Source organism: Arvicola amphibius, chromosome 1 (genome assembly GCF_903992535.2).
Source record: "Arvicola amphibius chromosome 1, mArvAmp1.2, whole genome shotgun sequence".
Lineage (NCBI taxonomy): Eukaryota > Metazoa > Chordata > Mammalia > Rodentia > Cricetidae > Arvicola > Arvicola amphibius.
This window is the reverse complement of record NC_052047.1, coordinates 112,134,560-112,157,046: the sequence shown is the minus strand read 5'-3', so window position 1 is coordinate 112,157,046 and position 22,487 is coordinate 112,134,560. Positions and strand designations below refer to the sequence as shown.

The 22,487-nt window shown below is 38.3% G+C and overlaps 1 protein-coding gene and 1 pseudogene across 1 annotated transcript in view; one reads left to right on the top strand and one right to left on the bottom strand.

The window, feature by feature from the left end:
- Sbf2 (SET binding factor 2) overlaps positions 1–22,487 on the top strand; it is a 396,726-nt gene that overhangs the window by 124,048 nt on the left and 250,191 nt on the right. The gene's annotated exons all lie outside the window — the stretch shown is intronic.
- LOC121677269 lies at positions 9,836–10,507 on the bottom strand (annotated as a pseudogene).

Genomic DNA, 22,487 nt, shown 5'->3' with positions numbered 1-22,487 from the left:
TAAGATGGAATCTCAGAGTTGTTTTGATTTGCATTTCTCTGATGGCTAAATCTTGAGCATTTCCTTAAGTGTCTTTCAGCCATTTTAGATTCTTCTGTTGAGAGCTCTCTGTTTAGGTCTGTACCCCACTTTTTTATTGGATTATTTGTTCTTTTGATGACCGATTTCTTGAGTTCTTTGTATATTTTGGAGATCAGACCTCTGTCTGATGTGGGGTTGGTGAAGATCTTTTCCCATCCTGTAGGCTGTCATTTTGTCTTGTTGACCATGTCCTTTGCTTTACAGAAGCTTCTCAGTTTCAGGAGGTCCCATTTATTGTTTCTCTCAGTGTCTGTGCTTCTGGGATTATATTTAGGAAGTGATCTCTTTTGCCAGTGCTTTCAGATGTACCTCCCACTTCTCTTCTGTGAGGTTCAGTGTGGTTGGCTTTATGTTGAGGTCTTTGATCCATTTGGACTTGAGTTTTGTGCATGGTGTTAGATGTGGATCTATTTTCATTCTTCTACATGTTGATATTCAGTTATGCCAGCACCATTTGTTGAATATGCTTTTTTTCCCATTTGATATTTTTTTCGTCTTTGTCAAGAATCAGGTGTTTGTAGGTATGTGGATTGATATCCATGTCTTCATTTGGTTGGGTCCCATTGGTCCTCTTGTCTGTTCTTTTGCCAATACCAGGCTGTTTTCAGTACTGTAGCTCTGTAGTAGAGTTTGAAGTCAGGGATTGTGATGCTTTTATTGTACAGGATTGTTTTGACTATCCTGTTTTTGTTGTTGTTTTTTGACAGGGTTTCTCTGTAGCTTTGGAGACTGTTCTGGAACTAGCTCTTGTAGCCCAGGCTGGTCTTGAACTCACAGGGATCTGCTTGCCTCTGCCTTCTGAGTGCTGGGATTAAAGGTATGCGCCACCACCACCCGGCTTATCCTGGGTTTTTTACTTTTCCATATGAAGGTGAGTATTGTTCTTTTGAGGTCTGTGAAGGTTTTTGCTGAGATTTTAATGGGCATTGTATTGAATCTGTAGATTGCTTTTGGTAAGATTGCCTTTTTTACTATGTTAATTCTACCTACCCAGGGCCATGGGAGATCTATTTTCTGGTGTCTTCAATTTGTTTCTTCAAAGATTTAAAGTTCTTGTCATACAGGTTTTCCACTTGCTTGGAGTTACTCTGAGATATTTTATCCTATTAGTGACTATTGTAAAGGGTGATATTTCTCTGATTTCGTTCTCAGCCCATTTATTGTCTGTGTAAAGGAGGGCTACTGAATTTTTTGAGTTAATCTTGTATCTTGCTACATTACTGAAAGTGTTTATGACTTGTAGAAGTTCCTTGGTAGAATTTTTGGCATCGTTTTTATAAACTGTCATATATCATCAGCCAATACTGAGAGTTTGACTTCTTTCCCGATTTGTATGCCCTTGATCTCCTTTTGTTGTCTTATTCCTCTAGTTAGAACCTCAATATATTGAATACATATGGAGAGAGTGAATAACCTTTTCTTCTTGATGATTTCAGTAAGATTGCTGGGAGTTTCTCTCCATTTAGTTTGATGTTGGCTGTTGGCTTGCTATATATTGCCTTTATTATGTTTAGGTTTGCTCCTTGTATCACTGCTTTCTCCAAGACCTTTATCATGAACGCTTGTTCTATTTTGTCAAAGGCTTTTTCAGTATCTAATGAAAGGATCATGTGATCTTTTTTTTTCAGTTTGTTTATATGGTGGATTACATTGACAAATTTTCATATATTGAACCATCCCTGCATCTCTGGGATAAAGTCGAACTTGATTTTTATGATCTGTTCTTGAATTCAGTTTGCCAGTATTTTATTGAGTATTTTTGCATCGATATTCATAAGTGTGATTGGTCTGTAATTCTCTTTCTTAGCAGTGTCTTTATGTGGTTTGGGTATTAGGGTAGCTTCATAAAAAGAGTTTGGCAATGTTCCTTCTGTTTCTATTGTGTGGAACAATTTGAGGAGTATAGGTATTAGTTCTTCAAAAATCTTACAGAATTCTGAGCTGAAACAATCTGGCCCTGGGCCTTTTTTGGTTGGGAGACTTTTGAAGACTGTTTCTATTTCTTTAGCAGTTATTGGTCTGTTTAATTTGCTTATCTAGTCTTGATTTAATTTTTTTTGGAGGTTTTACTTTTTTATTTTTTTATATTTTATTTTTTTTCTTTTTTCTCATGGTTTATTTTTTTTTTATATTTAAAAATTTCCATCTCCTTCCCTCCCCCCCCCTCCCTCCACTCCACCTCCCCCTTCCCTCCCCTCCTTCTTCCCCTTCCCTCCCCTTCCCTCCACCCATACCTCCCCTCCCTCCCTCTCAAGGCCAAGGAGCCATCAGGGTTCCCCACTCTATGCTAAGACCAAGGTCCTCCCAACTCCCCCCAGGTCCAGGAAGGTGATCGACCAAGGTGAGAAGGCTCCCACAGAGCCCGTCCATGCAGAAGAATCAGAGCCCAGAGCCATTGTCCTTTGCTTCTCAGTCAGCCCCCGCTGTTGGCCACATTCAGAGAGACGGGTTTGGTCGCATGATCCATCAGTCCCATTCCAACTGGAGTTGGTGATCTCCCATTAGTTCTGTCCCACCGTCTCCATGAGTGAACACACCCCTCTCGTTCCTGACTTTCTCCCTCATGTTCTCGCTCCTTCTGCTCCTCATCAGGACCTTGGGAGCTCAATCCAGTGCTCCAATGTGGGGCTCAGTCACCTTCCCCATCTGTCGCCAGCTGGAGGTTCCCTCACGGTCCTGACTTTCTTTCTCATGTTCTCTCTCCTTCTGCTCCTCATCAGGACCTTGGGAGCTCAGTCCGGTGCTCCAATGTGGGGCTCTGTCATTTTCTTCATCTATCGTCAGGTGGAGGTTCTATGGTGATATGCAAGAAATTCATCAGTATGGCTATAGGAACTGGCCTTTTCAGGCTCCCTCTCCTCAGCTGCCCAAGGAACTAACTGGGGGCGTCTCCCTGGAAACCTGGGAACCCCACTAGGGTCAAGTCTCTTGACAACCCTCAGGTAGCTCCTTAAATTAAGATATATGCTTCCCTGCTCCCATATCCACCCTTCCTATATCCCAAGCACCCCATTCCTCCGAGCTCCCCCCGTTCTCCCCTTCACACTTTTCTCTCCCCATCTTCCCTTGGCCCAGTCTTGCCCAACCCTCAAGTTCCCAATTTTGCCTGGCGATCGTGTCTACTTCCAATATCCAGGAGGATTACTATATCTTTTTTTGGGAGTTCACCTTCTTATTATCTTCTCAAGGATCCCAAATTTATAGGCTTGATGTCCTTTAATTATGGCTAGAAACCGATTATGAGTGAGTACATCCCATATTCATCTTTTTGGGTCTGGGTTACCTCACTCAGAATAGTGTTTTCTACTTCCATCCATTTGCCTGCAAAATTCAAGATGTCATTGTTTTTTACCGCTGAGTAGTATTCTAGCATGTATATATTCCACAGTTTCTTCATCCATTCTTCCACTGAAGGGCATCTAGGTTGTTTCCAGGATCTGGCTATTACAAATAATGCTGCTATGAACATAGATGAGCATATGCTTTTGTTGTATGATTGGGCATCTCTTGGGTAGATTCCCAATAGTGGAATTGCTGGGTCCTGGGGTAGGTTGATCCCGAATTTCCTGAGAAACCTCCACACTGCTTTCCAAAGTGGTTGCACAAGTGTGCATTCCCACCAGCAATGGATGAGTGTACCCCTTACCCCACATCCTCTCCAGCAAAGGTTATTATTGGTGTTTTGGATTTTAGCCAATCTGACCGGTGTAAGATGATATCTCAAAGTTGTTTTGATTTGCATTTCCCTGATAGCTAGGGAGGTTGAGCATGACCTTAAGTGTCTTTTGGCCATTCGAACTTCTTCTGATGAGAATTCTCTGTTCAGTTCAGCGCCCCATTTTTTAATTGGGTTAATTGGCATTTTACCGTCTAGTCTCTTGAGTTCCTTATATATTTTAGAGATCAGACCTTTGTCAGTTGCAGGGTTGGTGAAGATCTTTTCCCAGTCAGTAGGCTGCCTGTGTGTCTTAGTGACAATGTCCTTTGCTTTACAGAAGCTGCTCAACTTCAGGAGGTCCCATTTATTCAATGTTGCCCTTAAGGTCTGTGCAGCTGGGGTTATGCGTAGGAAACGGTTCCCTGTGCCCATTTGTTGTAGAGTACTTCCCACTTTCTCCTCTATCAAGCTCAATGTGTTTAAATTAATATTGAGGTCTTTAATCCATTTGGACTTGAGTTTTGTGCATGGTGATAGATATGGATCTACTTTCATTCTTCTACAGGTTGACATCCAGTTATGCCAGCACCATTTGTTGAAGATGCCCTCTTTCTTCCATTGTGTACTTTTGGCTCCTTTATCAAAAATCAGGTGTTCGTAGGTTTGTGGTTTAAGATCCGGGTCTTCTATACGATTCCATTGGTCAACTTCTCTGTTTTTATGCCAATACCAAGCTGTTTTCAATACTGTAGCTCTGTAATAGAGTTTGAAGTCAGGGATGGTAATGCCTCCAGAAGAACCTTTATTGTATAAGATTTTTTTGGCTATCCTGGGTTTCTTTTTTTTCCATATAAAGTTGATTATTGTCCTCTCAATCTCTGTGAAGAATTTTAATGGGACCTTGATTGGGATTGCATTGAATCTATAGATTGCTTTTGCTAGAATTGCCATTTTTACTATGTTGATCCTCCCAATCCACGAGCAGGGGAGATCCTTCCATTTTCTGGTATCCTCTTCAATTTCTTGCTTCAAAGACTTAAAGTTCTTGTCAAATAAATCCTTCACTTCCTTGGTTAGAGATACTCCCAGATATCTTATGCTATTTGTGGCTATTGTGAAAGGTGATACTTCTCTGATTTCCCTCTCTGCTTCCTTATCCTTTGTGTATAGGAGGGCGACTGATTTTTTGGAGTTGATCTTGTAACCTGCCACGTTACTGAAGGAGTTTATCAGCTGTAGGAGTTCTTTGGTGGAGTTTTTGGGGTCGCTTATGTATACTATCATATCATCTGCAAATAATGAAAGTTTAACTTCTTCCTTTCCAAATTGAATCCCCTTGATTCCCTTATGTTGTCTTATTGCTATTGCTAGAACTTCAAGCACTATATTGAAGAGATAAGGAGAGAGTGGACAGCCTTGTCGTGTTCCTGAATTTAGTGGGATAGCCTTGAGTTTCTCTCCGTTTAATTTGATGTTAGCTGTCGGCTTGCTGTAAATAGCTTTTATTAATTTTGGTAAATGATATTTATCCAGAAAGTTGTCCATTTCCTTTTAAGTTTTCCAATTTTGTGGAGTACAGGTTTTTGAAATATGACATAATGATTCTCTGATTTTCCTCGGTGTCTGTTCTTATGTCCCCCTTTTCATTTCTGTTGGGGTTTTATAAATATAGTTGGGGGTGGGGATTGCAGGGCCCTCAAGAACATTTCCATTTTCATGTTAAATCTTTCCTTAAGGACAAATTAGGCTGAATAAATTCTCTTAAAGGAAAGAATTGAGAGATTTCAGAGAAGGAAATAAGTTGAGTGTGAGTAAATCAGGCCAACTTAAAACTGTTCCATGTGTATATCAAACATTGCTTCTCTGTATATTTCATTTCTGTGATCTGATTCCTTATCAGTTGGTGGATGATACTTATTTGATGTTGCCTAGCATTATGAAAATAATTTCACTCTGTGGAATTAGCTATTTGTAGGTTACATGCTGTTTTCAATTTAGACATTAGACTTGAAGTCAGAGTATTTTTTTTTTTTTAAATCAATCAGAAGAGATGGAAAGGGACACTTTATACTCATAACAGGAAAAATCCTTCAGAATGAAGTCTCAATCCTGAATATCTGTGCCCCTAATATAAAAGCTCCCACATATGTAAAAGAAACACTTCTAGAACTCAAGGCAGCCATCAAACCACACACACTAATAGTTGGAGACTTCAACACTCCTCTCTCACCAATGGACAGGTCAATCAGACAGAAACCTAACAGAGAATTGAAAGACTTAATGGAGGTAATGAACCAAATGGACTTAACAGACATCTATAGAACATTCCACCCAAATAGGAAAGAATATACCTTCTTCTCTGCGGCTCATGGAACCTTTTCGAAAATTGACCATATACTTGGTAACAAAGCAAACTTCCACAGTTACAAAAAAATATTAGTAACCACCTGTGTCTTATCGGATCACCATGGATTAACATTAGAAATCAACAACAATGCCACCCCCAGAAAGCCCACAAACTCATGGAAACTGAACAGTCAACTACTGAACCACAGCTGGGTCAAGGAAGAAATAAAGAAATTAAAGTCTTTCTTGAATTTAATGAAAACAAAGACACAACATACTTAAACCTATGGGACACAAAGAAAGCAGTGCTAAGAGGAAAGTTTATAGCACTAAGTGCCCACTTAAAGAAAACGGAGAAAGCACTCATTGGTGACTTAACAGCACACCTGAAAGCTCTGGAAAAAAGAGAAGCAGACTCACCTAGGAGAAGTAGAAGACTGGAAATAATCAAAATGAGGGCAGAAATCAACAAAATAGAAACACAGAAAACAATCCAAAGAATCAATGAAACAAAAAGCTGGTTCTTGGAGAAAATGAACAAGATTGACAAACCCTTAGCCAAACTAATCAGAGAATCTTTTAATGAAGAAAACAAACAAAAAAACCCCTCCAGAAACCTTCAGTGTTGGGGTCTGTAAGGATGCACATCCTGACAATTACTAATAATAAATATACTCATTGCTAAAGACAAGCATACATTGCAAGAGACAAGAGATACTCAGTTTTTGTTATATAAAGTTTAGAAAACTTGCTAAAAAACCAGAGATTTAGGCAAAGATCACAGATTTATGTAGTAAAGTACATTATTAATACAACTACTTTAATTTTGAGCCTAAGATTTCTATCTTAAATATGTTAATATGTAAAATCACTCCTCTGTGACAGTGTTCAGTCCTGACCATTGCTGGCAGGATATGAACTTGGAGGAGCAGAGTGTTCTTTTTTTAGTAGCCTTTTTTTTTTTTTCTGCAGATGTGACTTTAACAAAGGAAGGTGTATGAGGGAGCAAGTAATCAGCAGTAGAAACAACAACAATCATTTGTTAAAGTAATTTAGATACAGAAATTGTTTAACTGTTTAAAATATATGGCTTGGCAAGCCAAGGCAGAAAGATTGTTGAGTTTTTACATCATTCTGAACAGTTATAAAACCCCCTTTAAAAATTCTTTGTTTGTTTAACCATCATTTCTAATTTTATGTAAAAGAGATTTTTAGTTTTTCTTCTAAAATGGAAGAAAATTGATGGTGATATTATAAGCAACTACTTACTAAAGACTGGGAGACATTCTTTGTAAGCACTTTTACCTAATGCACACATTAGAAACATACATTTTTATGATTACAATTCAAGGTTTGATATTAAAGCAGTACTAAGTTTCATTGGTTAGATTAGATGTTGGAAAATATGTAAATAAGGATTCTTACTTTGTTGAAGAATTTGACTACATGTATGTGGTTGCTTGTAAGTCTTGTCTTGCCTAACTCTTGATTTACTGCATGTTTTTCTTTGTTGTACTTGAGTCCCTGTTGTAATCTGGAATGCCAAAAGAACTTCCAGGAAGGACATCAGTCTTACTTTAAAAATGTACAAATAGGAATAGAGTCATCGGTCAGTGAGTAAGGATGACTGAATTCAGTTTGCTGCTGTTTAAATTGTCTAATGTCCTGTCCTTTAGTGTAACTAACATTTGCATTCAGTATCTACTAGTTGAGGTGAAGGAAAGGTGAATTCTAATAAATCAGAGCAGGAATTGAAAGAGACTTTGTCTGTTTCTTTAATTTTTTTTGTAATAAGATCAGTTGTTTCGGGGGTTAACCAAGTTGTAGTGACATGAGGAATTGCACGTTGTTTTGTGAGATGAAAATTCTTCTCATTCATCATGGATTCCAGAAAGAGGACTTTTGACCAGAAGTATTGTATTTCTTCCTTCCTCCTGCCTTTTGTTTAAATTGTTCCTCATTCTTTAGGAACATCATAGCATTACAGCTTTACTTTAATGCTCAAGAGGAATCATATTGCATGGTTATAATTAGGGATAAAAAAGTGTGAATAGTACCCAAACACAGCTTTGTATTTCTAAGAGGTCACCAATGCTCGTCCACTTGTTTCCTTTGAACAGTCACCCTTAATTTATGTTGACACTTTGAGGTTCATGAACTTTCAGTCTACTCAAAAACATGGAAAATCGTGAGTTAAAATGCAAAAAACAGAACTGAATAACGGGCCTGTTTGTATTTTAAAGTTCCATTAAGTTGGAAAGCAAAATGGAGCCTAGGGTTTAGTTCTTACAGTTTGATTTGCCTTGTTCGTGTGTCAATACTGTGAAAGCAAAACAGTTTCCAAACTGGACTTTGGGCAGCTGAACTACTTTTAACTCTTTGGTTGAGGATTTCATTTAATTTTCTAAGATTGAATCTTCTATTTTTAAAGCCTCCTTCCTTTCTCCTCCCCTTCTCTGTGGCCCCCTTCTTCTTTGCTGCCCTTCATCTGCCCTTCTCTCTTCTAGCCTCTTCTTTAGCATCTCTTTACTCTCCAGTCCTCATTTTTCCTTCTTTCATGCATTCTTTTGAACCCAGGGCCTCGTCAGCCTACTTGGTTTCTCTCAAAGCTATACTCTAGCCCTAAGACCCTCCTCTTTGTAATAGTTTCTCCTCTGATGGAGAAGAGATGGGTGCTTTCCATACTCCAAAGGCTTTCAAGGTCTGGTAGGGAAAGGAATAGTTTAGAAAGGAACAGGTACCTACTGCTGTGTAACTGTGTAATTACATAACAGCATGCACCTAGCTCTATTGACAATGCAGAGTGAATTTGAATTCTAAATTGAGTGAAGGCTGATTAGAATTTTTTGGGGGGGTATAGAGAGACACTGGTATTGAACAGACCAAAGTAGAGTTGTAAAATGGAAACTTGCTCAAAGGACTAGACTTGATGCAGTCAGGGAGTAGGGGGAGGAGGAGTAGAAATTGCAGTTCTTCAAATTTATGAAGCCAGGTAGTGGAGGGCCTTGAAAGTTGCGAGTATCTACATTTGAAGTAGGAAGCAGTAAGAAACCATTGTAAATTGTTGGCTTGGTTTCTCTTCCCTCCCCCGCTCCCTCCCTCCTTCCTTCCTTCCCTTTTTAAAAATTTCATTTTATATTCCAGCGACAGTTCTCCCTCCCACCCCTCCTCCTACCATCCCTCACTTCCCCCATTCCACCCCCTATCCACTCCTCCCAAAGGGTAATGCCTCCCATGGGGAGTCAACAAAACCTGGCACATTAAGTTGAAGTAAGAGCAGGCCCAAGAACTGAACAGGGCATCCCACCATAGGGAATGGGCTTCAAAAAACTAGGTCATACACCAAGGATAGTCCCACTGCCAGAGGCCCCTCAGCCCAAGTTATTCAACCTTTTTCTGTCTGTCCTATCCTTTGTTCTTGTACTTTAGCCATAGGCCTTTGCCAGAATGGTTGCTTCTGGTTCTTGATCCTCTGAATCTTTACCTTGGAGAAGTAAATTTCTCAAAAAAGCAGGAAAATAAGCACAAGAAGTAGAACTAATAATAATAAAGATAATAAGTAATAAAATAATTAAAGCATATATTAGTTTAGAATGATTGTAGGTAAATCACAGATTCAAAGAAAAAAGTAAGAGATACTAAGAACAATGAAGACAGAATGAGAAGAGAGGGTTCAGTTTTTGTCTTATAGTTCTGTTTTTTATAAAAAGAAAAATAAGCACCTTTATTACATGAACTACGGATGACAACTTATTTGCTTTTCCAGGCTTTGATCTTCCTCAGACAGAACTCTAAAGATCCTTGCCCTCAAGCACGTAGCCTTCTGCTCTACAACACTGGCCCAGGCTTGATGCAGTGCAGGCCAGAGACTGGTCCTGTTGGAACTGCTTCACCAGATGACCCCCGATGTTGCCATTCTTTTTCCTTTCATCATATTTGTTTTAATTTTGATTGGTTTTTTGTTGTTGTTTAAAATCTCTTCCTCCTCAAGAGTCAACTTGGCCTCTTCTTGGCTCAGGGGCAGTGTGAAGTGGGATTCTACCACTGCTTGGTGTGCTGTCAGTGAGCACAGTGCAGTTCTTCACCAGGGTATTGGTGCATTGCAGACAGCAGCAATGATCCTTGTTTTTTGAGTGCAACACTCAGAGCCCCAGGAGAAGTTCCCTGCATCCAATATCAGGGCATGTTATTTTTTATTGTCTCCTCAAACTCAGACTGTATGTGATATATGCCAATCCTAGTGTTGACAACAGGTTGTTCCAGCTCACACTTCTACTTCTTGTGCTGTGGAGGGGCTTTGTCTTGTCCCCATTTGTCCCAAGAGATGGTCTTCACTTGACATTGCCTGGATAGGGAAAGGACAATGCTTCCTAGTCTGGTTTTTAGAACATTGCCCTCCTCCTGTCTTATAGGAGTTCTCATTCCTGAAATTAGATTGTCTGAGAAAGGAGAGAAACTGTATTTTTCCAAAGCTGGAGAAAAACGGAGACCTCAGGATGATGATGCATGCGGAGTTCCAAAGATAAATAAAAATACATTGTAATTAGTAATAGCTAATATTTGCTGATTGTTTTTTATGTCCCAAGTGCCCTTGCATGTATTACTTCATTTAATTTCTTCTGTAATCTTTTAGAGAAAGCACTGCCTTTTTCCTGTTTCAAAATTGAGTTAACTAAAGTTCAGGTAAACCAAATAATTTATCTAAGTCCTCACAACTAGTATTTAAAGTTTATGTTTTCTCCCAGGACTTTTAGAATTGAGAGCAGGATCTCATGCTTGCTAGATAAATGTGCTACGATTTAACTATATCCCCAAGATCTCTTATAAAACACACACACACACACACACACACAGAGAGAGAGCAAAACAGCTACTACCAACCACAAAAGGAGTTGTATTTTGAAATAGTGTCTGACTGGTTTTGAATTCACTCCATAGCCCAGGTAAGCCTTGAATTTATGGTCTCACTCTCTGGGTCCTGGAATTACAGACCTGTTTCACTAGGCTTGATATAAAACATTTAAACTTAAACAGTAATCTTGATCAAAGGGATTAAGAATTAAGAGGAAAATTAATAACATTAATATCATGAAGAACATATGCTAAGATTTTAAAAATTATAGTAGCATATTTGAACAGAATTTATTCTAGGAATATGAAAAATTTGTGCACAATTTAAAATTTCTGCTTTTCTAGAAATAGAAAAGGAAGTGGAAAAGAACTAGAGCCATTAATGAGAGAGACTCACCAGTCCTTAAACACTGTGTAGGAGAAGTACTAAGAGACATTTTACTTGGGAACGTCACAGAAACTTTAGTGATTCACCAACATTTCACATTAAGTATTCCAGAAGATGAAACAACTGAATAACTTTTGAGTAACTTATCATGACTATCTGCTTTTTCATGGAACATCCTAGAAAGAGGCTTTCATGAGTACCACAGCTTGCTTTGCTCTCTAGCTCAATACTGCATTTGCAGTACTTGAAGTCCCTAGGCCACACTAGGCTCTCATTAAATATTTGACAAAGATATAAATCAAATAATATTTTAACTCATGTTTTCAAATATTTATTAATCATATTCTCTGTTATTTAACCTATCAAAATTCCTATAGTGACATGCTAAATAAAATAAGGTCTTTTTAAATATTTGTTTTCTGGTTTAGTTTCTGGAAATATTTATGAGATTGAAATAAAATACATTAGATTATAAAAGTGTAATGCCGAAAGTATGCTGTTAGAACTCGGTCTCACAAAAACAGCAATGCTTTGTAAATGTAAAGACAGTTTAGGAGTGGCTGGTGATAGAGTTCAGGTGTTGAGAGTGCTTGGCTGGGGCATGTGAAGCTCTCGGTTCAGGTCTAGCACTGCCAAATAAAAGCAATAAAAACAACAATAATTTGAAAGGAGAAAAACTTTTTTTCTTAATAACTTACAAATTTGATGCCCCCTCCCGTGTTTCATTTTGTTTTCAACATTCTTAGTAGGCTTTTGTTGTAAGGAATAGTCTCATAGTCTTTAAAATTTTTAATTTTATATCATTAAAATAATTTTGATTTCCTGATATTACCTTTTCTCTTTTTTTCTTTTCACTTTTTTTTCTGAGTACTACCCAAATATGTTTTTGCTAATTGATACATGTTGGATTACAGCTATCCTTACCTGTTGGTGAATGGGAGGTTTACCTTCAGGTACATTTCTTATTTTTATTGTTTATGAGTATAAGTCAAGGAAAAATGATAATGTGTTTTAGAAATTAGGATTTAATCTTTCCGTTTTCTTTTCTTTTTTATTAAGAATTTATTTGATACAGTCTTTTCTCATTTTATATAGCTATCCCCATTCCCAATACTCCCACCCACCTTTCCACCCCCCACCCACCCATCTACTCCTCAGAAAGGGTAAGGCTTCCATGGTAAGTCAACAAAGTCTGACATTTCACTCTGAGGCAAGACCAAGGTCCTCACTCTTATATCTAGACTGAGCAAGGACAACGTGCTAGGATTTAATCTTAATGTATATGGAATGTGACACTCTAGTTCATGGCTAGTCTCATTCAGGTTTTGCTTCTTAAAACTAGAAGCTTTATGCAGTTCAGAGTAAGTTTCTGTCATTCAAGTTTAAGATTAAATAAAATTTATAATTGGTTCCTTTTAAATAAATAGTTTTTTTGGCCCTTGATAGAATTTCTCATTTATTTTAAAATATTTTCAGATTTTTAACTTTTTAATTGTGTGTGTGTGTATTTGTGGGTATATGCTGATGCAGGAAGAGGCCTTCAGTCTGCTGTAGCTAGAGTTACAGGTGGTGTAAGCAGCTGGACATGGATGCTGGGCAGTAGACTTGGATCTTCTGCAAAAGCAATACATACTTTTAACTGATGAACCATCTCTCCAGTTACTAGAATTTCTTTTCAATTAAATTTTAAAAAACTGATTACTGTGTGTATGTAGTCCATATGTGTGTGTGATTGCAGGTATGGGTGTAGCGTGATGCATGTGTATAGGTCAGAGGACAAATTTCTGGCAGAATAATTCCTCTTCCTCTTTCCCGTTGGTAGAATTTTTAATAGTGAAAATCATACACCTGAAATAGAGCTCTTTAACTAAATGTTGTTCTTTCTTTGTATAAAGTATAACCACAATTATATATTTCCACAGAATTATTCTTAGCAAAGCTCAATCATTTCGGCACAACAGGAAAAGTTATGCATTGAATATATATGCATGTGAAAGAAATCATGTCTTGTTGTATGTGTACTGGAAAAGAAGCACTGTCTTATAAGTTGAGTACCGTACAGTTTTCCTAAAACCCAGGACACACTTTCTGGTTTTTAATTCTACAGCTACTGTAGTAACTGCTTTCCAGCTTCCATGGCCATCAAGAAACCATCCTCATTCTCTAAATTAAACAGTGATCATTTCTAAAATACCTCCTACCTGGGAAATTTTTTCTTTTAGGTTAGAATTTGAATCATTTGAATAATCTTTATTACTGTGAAATCATTTAAAAATAATTTTAGATTATAATAGGCTGTTAAATTTAAAATAGTCATTTTTATGCCAGGATAAAATAAATGTAAATTTCTTAAGTGACTGAAAACAGTTGTACAAAAATGAAGTCAGTCTAATGTGTTTGTACAAATGTATTTATGCCTCAGTAATTTGCTGTGGTACCATTTTTCCTTAATGGATTAGGCAATTATCATTTAAAATAAAACTAAGATTAAATCTATCTGTTCATAATTCTTTTTTCTTTTTTTTTTTTTTTTTTTTTTTTTTTGGCTTTTCAAGACAGGGTTTCTCTGTAGCTTTGGATCCTGTCCTGGAACTAGCTCTTATAGACCAGGCTGGCCTCGAACTCACAGAGATCCACCTAACCTCTGCCTCCTGAGTGCTAGGATTAAAGGCGTGCACCACCACCACCCTGCTCTGTTCATAATTCTTATAACTAAGTTCTATTTCTGTATCACTTCTGCATAAAAATAACATCTCATCTATTTTCTTGACTTGTCTTCTGTTAAATATTTAGTAGGATCTGTTAAATGTTTGAAAGACCTCTGATGGAAGGGGCAAAAGAAATGTAAGACCCCAAGGTCTGAAGAGAGAACTCATTGGTTAAGAGAACTTTGATGGAGGAGAGTTATCTGTCTATGTTTCTTTCATTGGTTAATTAATAAAGAAAACTGCCTTGGCCCTTTAAGAACAGAAAATTAGGTAGGTGGAGTAGACAGAACAGAATTGTGGGAACAAGGAAGTAGAGTTAGAGAGACGCTTCAGGCAGTGACCATAGTGAGTCTCCATGCTGCTCCTCTCCGAGATGGACGCAGGTTAAGATCTCTCCTGGTAAGCCACACCTCGTGGTGCTACCCAGATTACTAAATATGGGTTAAAGGAAGATGTGAGAATTAGCCAATAAGAGGCTGAAACTATGGGCCAGGCAGTATTTAAAAGAATACAGTTTCCGTGTAATTATTTTGGGTAAAGCTAGCCGGTTGCTGGGAACTGGGCGGCGGGAACGCAGCCCGCCGCTTCCTTCTACAGAACTTGTTCTTTCAGAGAATCCAGATTTGATTCCCAGCAGCCATATGGTGGCTCACAACAATCTCCTACCTCCAGTTTTCAGGTATTTGATGCTCTTCTCTGACCTCTGGGTGTACCAGACACATAGATATGCATGCAGGCAAAAAGTAATACACACACACACAGAGAGAGAGAGAGAGAGAGAGAGAGAGAGAGAGGGAGGGAGGGAGGGAGGGAGGGAGGGAGGGAGGGAGGGAGGGAGGCAAAACACCCCAAAACACCCAAACACATAAAGTAATCATACATGCATACATACATTCTTACATGCATATGTTCCCAAAGACCACTTTTGTTTAAGTTCTTTTTTTTTTCCCTCATGGTTTATTTTTTTATATTTAAAAATTTCCATCTCCTCCCCTCCTCCTCCCCCTTCCTTCCCCTCCTCCTCCCCCTTCCCTCCCCTCCTTCTCCCACTTCCCTCTCCTCCCCTCCACCCATACCTCCACTCCCTCCCTCTCAAGGCCAAGGAGCCATCAGGGTTCCCTACTCTATGCTAAGACCAAGGTCCTCCCAACTCCCCCCAGGTCCAGGAAGGTGATCAACCAAGCTGAGAAGGCTCCCACAGAGCCCGTCCATGCAGAAGAATCAGAGCCCAGCGCCATTGTCCTTTGCTTCTCAGTTAGCCCCCACTGACATAACCACAGACACAGAGGAAATTCAGAGAATCATTAGATCTTACTACAAAAGCCTGTATGCCACAAAATTGGAAAATGTAAAAGAAATGGACAGTTTTTTAGATGAATACCATATACCAAAGTTAAACCAGGACCAGGTAAATGCTCTAAATAGTCCTGTTAGTCGCGAAGAATTAGAAACTGTTATCAGAAACCTCCCTACCAAAAAGAGCCCAGGACCAGATGGTTTCAATGCGGAATTCTACCAGAACTTCCAAGAAGACCTAATACCTATACTCCTTAAGATATTTCATAATATAGAAACACAAGAGTCACTGCCAAATTCCTTCTATGAAGCTACAGTTACCCTGATACCTAAACCACACAAAGACTCAACCAAGAAAGAGAATTACAGGCCAATCTCACTCATGAACATTGACGTAAAAATTCTCAATAAAATACTGGCAAACCGAATCCAAGAACACATTAGAAAAATTATCCATTACGATCAAGTAGGCTTCATCCCAGAGATGCAGGGCTGGTTCAACATACGAAAATCTATCAATGTAATCCATCATATAAATAAACTGAAGGAAAAAAACCATATGGTTATCTCATTAGATGCTGAAAAAGCATTTGCCAAAATTCAGCACCCTTTTATGATAAAGGTCTTGGAGAGATTAGGGATACAAGGGTCATTCCTAAATATAATAAAAGCTATTTACAGCAAGCCGACAGCTAGCATCAAATTAAACGGAGAGAAACTCAAGGCTATCCCACTAAATTCAGGAACACGACAAGGCTGTCCACTCTCTCCTTATCTCTTCAATATAGTGCTTGAAGTTCTAGCAATAGCAATAAGACAACATAAGGGAATCAAGGGGATTCAATTTGGAAAGGAAGAAGTTAAACTTTCATTATTTGCAGATGATATGATAGTATACATAAGCGACCCCAAAAACTCCACCAAAGAACTCCTACAGCTGATAAACTCCTTCAGTAACGTGGCAGGTTACAAGATCAACTCCAAAAAATCAGTTGCCCTCCTATACACAAAGGATAAGGAAGCAGAGAGGGAAATCAGAGAAGTATCACCTTTCACAATAGCCACAAATAGCATAAGATATCTGGGAGTATCTCTAACCAAGGAAGTGAAGGATTTATTTGACAAGAACTTTAAGTCTTTGAAGCAAGAAATTGAAGAGGATACCAGAAAATGGAAGGATCTCCCCTGTGCTCGTGGATTGGGAGGATCAACATAGTAAAAATGGCAATTCTAGCAAAAGCAATCTATAGATTCAATGCAATCCCAATCAAGGTCCCATTAAAATTCTTCACAGAGATTGAGAGGACAATAATCAACTTTATATGGAAAAAAAAGAAACCCAGGATAGCCAAAAAAATCTTTTTTTTTGTTTTGTTTTGTTTTTCGAGACAGGGTTTCCCTGTAGTTTCTAGAGCCTGTCCTGGATCTAGCTCTTGTAGACCAGGCTGGCCTCGAACTCAGAGATCCGCCATGCCTCTGCCTCCCGAGTGCTGGGCCAAAAAATCTTATACAATAAAGGTACTTCTGGAGGCATTACCATCCCTGACTTCAAACTCTATTACAGAGCTACAGTATTGAAAACAGCTTGGTATTGGCATAAAAACAGAGAAGTTGACCAATGGAATCGTATAGAAGACCCGGATCTTAAACCACAAACCTACGAACACCTGATTTTTGATAAAGGAGCCAAAAGTACACAATGGAAGAAAGAGGGCATCTTCAACAAATGGTGCTGGCATAACTGGATGTCAACCTGTAGAAGAATGAAAGTAGATCCATATCTATCACCATGCACAAAACTCAAGTCCAAATGGATTAAAGACCTCAATATTAATCTGAACACATTGAGCTTGATAGAGGAGAAAGTGGGAAGTACTCTACAACAAATGGGCACAGGGAACCGTTTCCTACGCATAACCCCAGCTGCACAGACCTTAAGGGCAACATTGAATAAATGGGACCTCCTGAAGTTGAGCAGCTTCTGTAAAGCAAAGGACATTGTCACTAAGACACAAAGGCAGCCTACTGACTGGGAAAAGATCTTCACCAACCCTGCAACTGACAAAGGTCTGATCTCTAAAATATATAAGGAACTCAAGAGACTAGACGGTAAAATGCCAATTAACCCAATTAAAAAATGGGGCGCTGAACTGAACAGAGAATTCTCAACAGAAGAAGTTCAAATGGCCAAAAGACACTTAAGGTCATGCTCAACCTCCCTAGCTATCAGGGAAATGCAAATCAAAACAACTTTGAGATATCATCTTACACCTGTCAGATTGGCTAAAATCCAAAACACCAATAATAACCTTTGCTGGAGAGGATGTGGGGTAAGGGGTACACTCATCCATTGCTGGTGGGAATGCACACTTGTGCAACCACTTTGGAAAGCAGTGTGGCGGTTTCTCAGGAAATTCGGGATCAACCTACCCCAGGACCCAGCAATTCCACTATTGGGAATCTACCCAAGAGATGTCCAATCATACAACAAAAGCATATGCTCATCTATGTTCATAGCAGCATTATTTGTAATAGCCAGATCCTGGAAACAACCTGTTTAAGTTCTTAATATGCTTGAAATTGGATTTTGTGATGCTAAATTTTAAAACTTGTGTCATTGGCATTTAAAATATTATAAAACTTTAAGATTATAAAATTAGATTTTTCTTAAATTTTATTGTGGTCATTAATTTACCATTGTAGATTACTTCTTCTTTGTATATAAAACTTTACCTTGGATTTTGAACTCATGCATTGAATTAAAACTGAAGGTAAGTATTTTTCCTTCAGTTTCTATATACTGTGACGGTAAATGTTATTTAAAACTATTTCTGTTGTGATTAATATGGCTAGTGAACACAGTAAGTAAGTAAGTGTGAGGTTGATGAAGTTGATGTTCACCGATAATGTAGAAGAGTGAATAGTTCTCTAGTGAGTAACGCCTTAGAGTGGTGAGTACTGAGGATCTGTAGGATTTCCTCTTTCTAATTCTATCCAGTGTTATTTTTAAGTAGAGAAATGTTTTATTTGTCCTCATATTTATAAAATGTATTTGGTTGAAGAAATTCACATCTGGTTCATGGATTTCCTCCATGGAGATGTTCCAAATTCAGTGTCAAGATTAGAGCTGTACTCACAGGGTTTGCAGAATCTTGTGTGGAATTTGAAATATTTTGTTTGGAAGTATTTGGGGGAAACAATTGATTCAGATGTTTTGTTGAGTTCTAATTTTAGATGTATTTCTCCCTCATTAAAATTAAAAAACGTTTTGTGCTTCATTGTATAATCAAGGTACATTTATAGTATAATCAGGACACATGTCAACATTGTTTACATTTAACAAGCTGTTTTAGATGACCATTTTCAATCTTGTTTTTATGAGAGACAGATAAATCGTTAGATTTACCCGAATATGATCATTGGTAATCATAACTATTATTAGTTACTTCTCATTCATAGTGGATAGTCTTGATTATTCTGTCATACTTCCTTGATACCATTTCAAAGCAGCAATAGTCACTTTCTAATAGTTGTTTTCTTAATGTCTTCCCAAATGAGATGTATTATTTGAATATAATGATTGAACAAAGTGTTTCACTCTCTTGCAATGGCTAACAAACATCTTTGTGCCTGAATGGAATTGGTCTCTGGAGCAGCATAAAGTAGAAGCACTTATGGGCTCAATCCAAGAAGGATGCAAACTAAAAATAATATTGTCAAGCTTTTATGAATTATTTGTCTTGTGCATTGAGATTGCCAAACTGAACTGCTAGTCATGGGGATTAAACCTGATACACTGGAACAAATGGGTGTTGTTTAGTCAGTCTCATTAAAGATGGTTGATATTTTTCAAACATTGTATTTTGGTCCTTTAATGTGATATATTTTCCTTGGAATAACACCATAAAGTTTATTAATAGATAAATCTACCTTCATTTGCTTTACTGTGTTTAACTTTAAACTTTCAGTGGAATAGGAAGCATGCATTTTGCATATGTGTTTAATTTAGTAGTTCCTAAACAATGCAGCAGGAAGTTTTGTGTTGAACATATTTTCCAGTGCATTATTAAATGCTTACTATTAAGGGTTGGGGAAGAGGGATTCCTGTGAGAGTTCATACTTCTCTCCACTTTCGCCTTTCTTCTCATATAGTAATTGCAAGAATGTTAATGAGAATGAAAATGGCTATAATGAATTATTTGGTTATATGTATGTTAGTTTTACAGTCTGTTTTGATGTACCATTTTAAAAGTTTCTTGTTGGCTTTTGCAACCTTCCTGGATGGTCTCTCACTTCTTGGTTTTGCCTATCTAACCTCCCTGGTCTACAAGCATCACTTGATGGTTAGCACAGGGAGTAGTGTGAGTTAGTGTTTCTGTGATCACTGACTGCACAAGCCTTCACCAAGGATCCATGTGGGGACTGTTGGGAAACAAGCATTAAGCTCTCTGATTTGCATTGATTTCCTATTTAGGATAGCCACTATCACCCTGTTAATCATTGAATTTGCAACTCAGATTATTCTCTTCTTTCTCAATTCCACCTTTTTTGGTGGGAGGGGGAACATCTTGCTATGTAGTCCAGGCTGTCATCCTCCAATTCATGATCTTCTCATCTCAGTGTCTGGAGTGCTGAGGTTGTAGCTCCTTTCTTTCCACTTGTTAAAAAACTCTAGTTTTGTTTTTTTTTTTTTTAAATTTTGTTTTGAGTTTAAATTGTATAGGCTTAGTATCATTCATGATTGCATTTTGAAACTTAAAAATGTTGATTTTTCTCATTGCTGGTAACTTTAGTAACTTTTTTGGGGGATGGTGGTGACAGTGTTTTATTTTAAAGATAGGTTTCTCTATGTAACCCTGGCTGTTGTGGCACTCACTATGTAGACCAGGCTGTACTCAATCCACTTGTTTCTACTTCACAAGTGCTGGGATTAAAGGCACTCAGCTCACTATAATAACTTTTAATATATGTTTATATCCATGAAGGAAGCTGTGGCTACAATCAAGATAAAGGAGCAAAAAGTTTCTCATGCCTCTTTGTAATCCTGTCTTCTAATCTCCCTCTGCCTCTGACAACAACCATTTTGTTTTCTGTCTCTGGAGTTACATAAATTGAATGATATTCCTCAACAGATGTATCTGCCCATAATGTATACATGGACTGTATTTGGAAAAGAGAGTCTGAAATGTAATTAAGTATTTAAAGACAGATAATCCTTTATTAGCACGTGTCCTAGTCACTGCTCTACTGCTGTGAAGAGACACCATGACCACAGCAGCTCTTAGAAAAGAAAGCATTTAATTGGGGATTTGTTTACAGTTTCAGAGTCAGTTTCAGGTCTGATGTCATCATGATGGTAGGGAGCATGGCACCAGGCAGGGTGCTTCAGCAGTAGCTGGGAACTTTACATCTCGGTCCACAGGCAGCAGGCAGAGAGAGGGGGAAGCCCACTGGGCTAGGCATGGGCTTTGGAAACATCAGAGCCCAATCCCAGCGACACCTCCTCCAACAAGAGCTCACCTAATCCAAGTTGGCTACACCTCCTAATCCTTCCAAGCAGTTCACCAACTGGAGACTAAGCAGGCAAGCATATGAGCCTTTAGGACTGTCTCATTCAAACTGTTAGCATGAGACCTAAATATAGTTAAAAATGTCTTTTGAAGAGAAGAGATAATGTGATTGAAGGAGGTAGAGATTAAAGTGATATCTCATAAGACAGGGAATCCCAAGAACTGTTGTCTGCCACGAGAATGAAGGTGAGCAACAAAAAGCTTCTAGAATAAACCATTTATGCCAGCAACCCGATTTTTGAACTTTGGTCCACTAGAACATTAATAGAATAAATTTCTGCTGTGGTAAATCATTGAATTTGTGTAATTTGTTACAGTATCACTGTGAGATCAGTTTGTAGCCTGGTGTAGTAGTATACTCCTTTAATCCTAGTACCCAGGAAGCCTAATCTCTGATTTCTAGGTTAGCCTTGTCTACAGAGTGATTTCCAGGCTAGCCAGGACTATACAGCGAGGCCTTGTCTCAAAACTTGTTTTTGCTATTTGGTGTGATGATAGCTCAGTGAGTGAAGGTGTCTGCTGCCAAGCCTGACAGATCCTTGAGACCCAGGCTGTAGTGTTGTGGGCAGTACTTGTTTCCTGGCTCTTAGCCCTGAAATAATCACATAGAAACTATATTAATTAAAGCACTGCTTGGCCCATTAGCTCTAATTTCTTATTGGCTAACTCTTACATCTTAATTTAACCCATTTCTAGTAATCTGTGTATCACCACATGGCTGTGGCTTACCAGGCAAGATTCCAACTGGTGTCTGTCTCTGGTGGGGCTACTTGGTTTCTCTCTGACTGCTCTTCTTTCTCCCAACATTCTGTTTAGTTTTCCCCACCGACCTAAGTTCTGCCCTATCAACAGACCCAAAGCAGCTTCTTCATTAACCAGTGGTATTCACAACACACAGAGGGGAATCCCTCATCACTGTAGAAGGGGAAAACTAACTTCTACAAGTTGTTCTCTGACCTACACATATGAATATGGCACGTGAGCCTACACACACCCAAGTAAATAAGTAGAAAAATAAACAAACAAGCGTGCTGAAAAAACTTGAAGGCTAGAGAGCTGGCTCAACAGTTAAGAGCATTGGCTGCTCTTCCTGAGGACCAGAGTTCAGTTTCCTGTTCCCACATTGTGGCTTACAGGTGTCCGTAACTCCAGTTCTAGGAAACTAGTGCTGTTTTCTGTTTTCCTTGGGTTCTAGGCACACATGTGCACAAATATTAGCACAGGTATTCATGCATACACATAAAATAAAAATAAATCTTAAAAATTAAAAGTTAATATTATTTTAAGTGTTCTGCGGTTTTTTTTTTCTGTTAAGGACTAATACACATTAAAAACAATTAGTTAAAAGCCACTATTATTGTGATTTTAGTTTGTGACTTCAGAGTTTATTTTATGCATAATTTAAAAGATTAGGTAGGGACCAGAAAGGTGACTCAGTGAGTAAATTTGCTTGCTATGCAAGCTCGATACCCAGAGTTTGATCCCTGGACCTCATGTAAAATAGAAACAGAAAACCAGCTCCACAGACTTGTCCTCTTGTCTTCACACATGTGCTTTAGCATGTTTCTGGTTTTCCCATAATATACTTA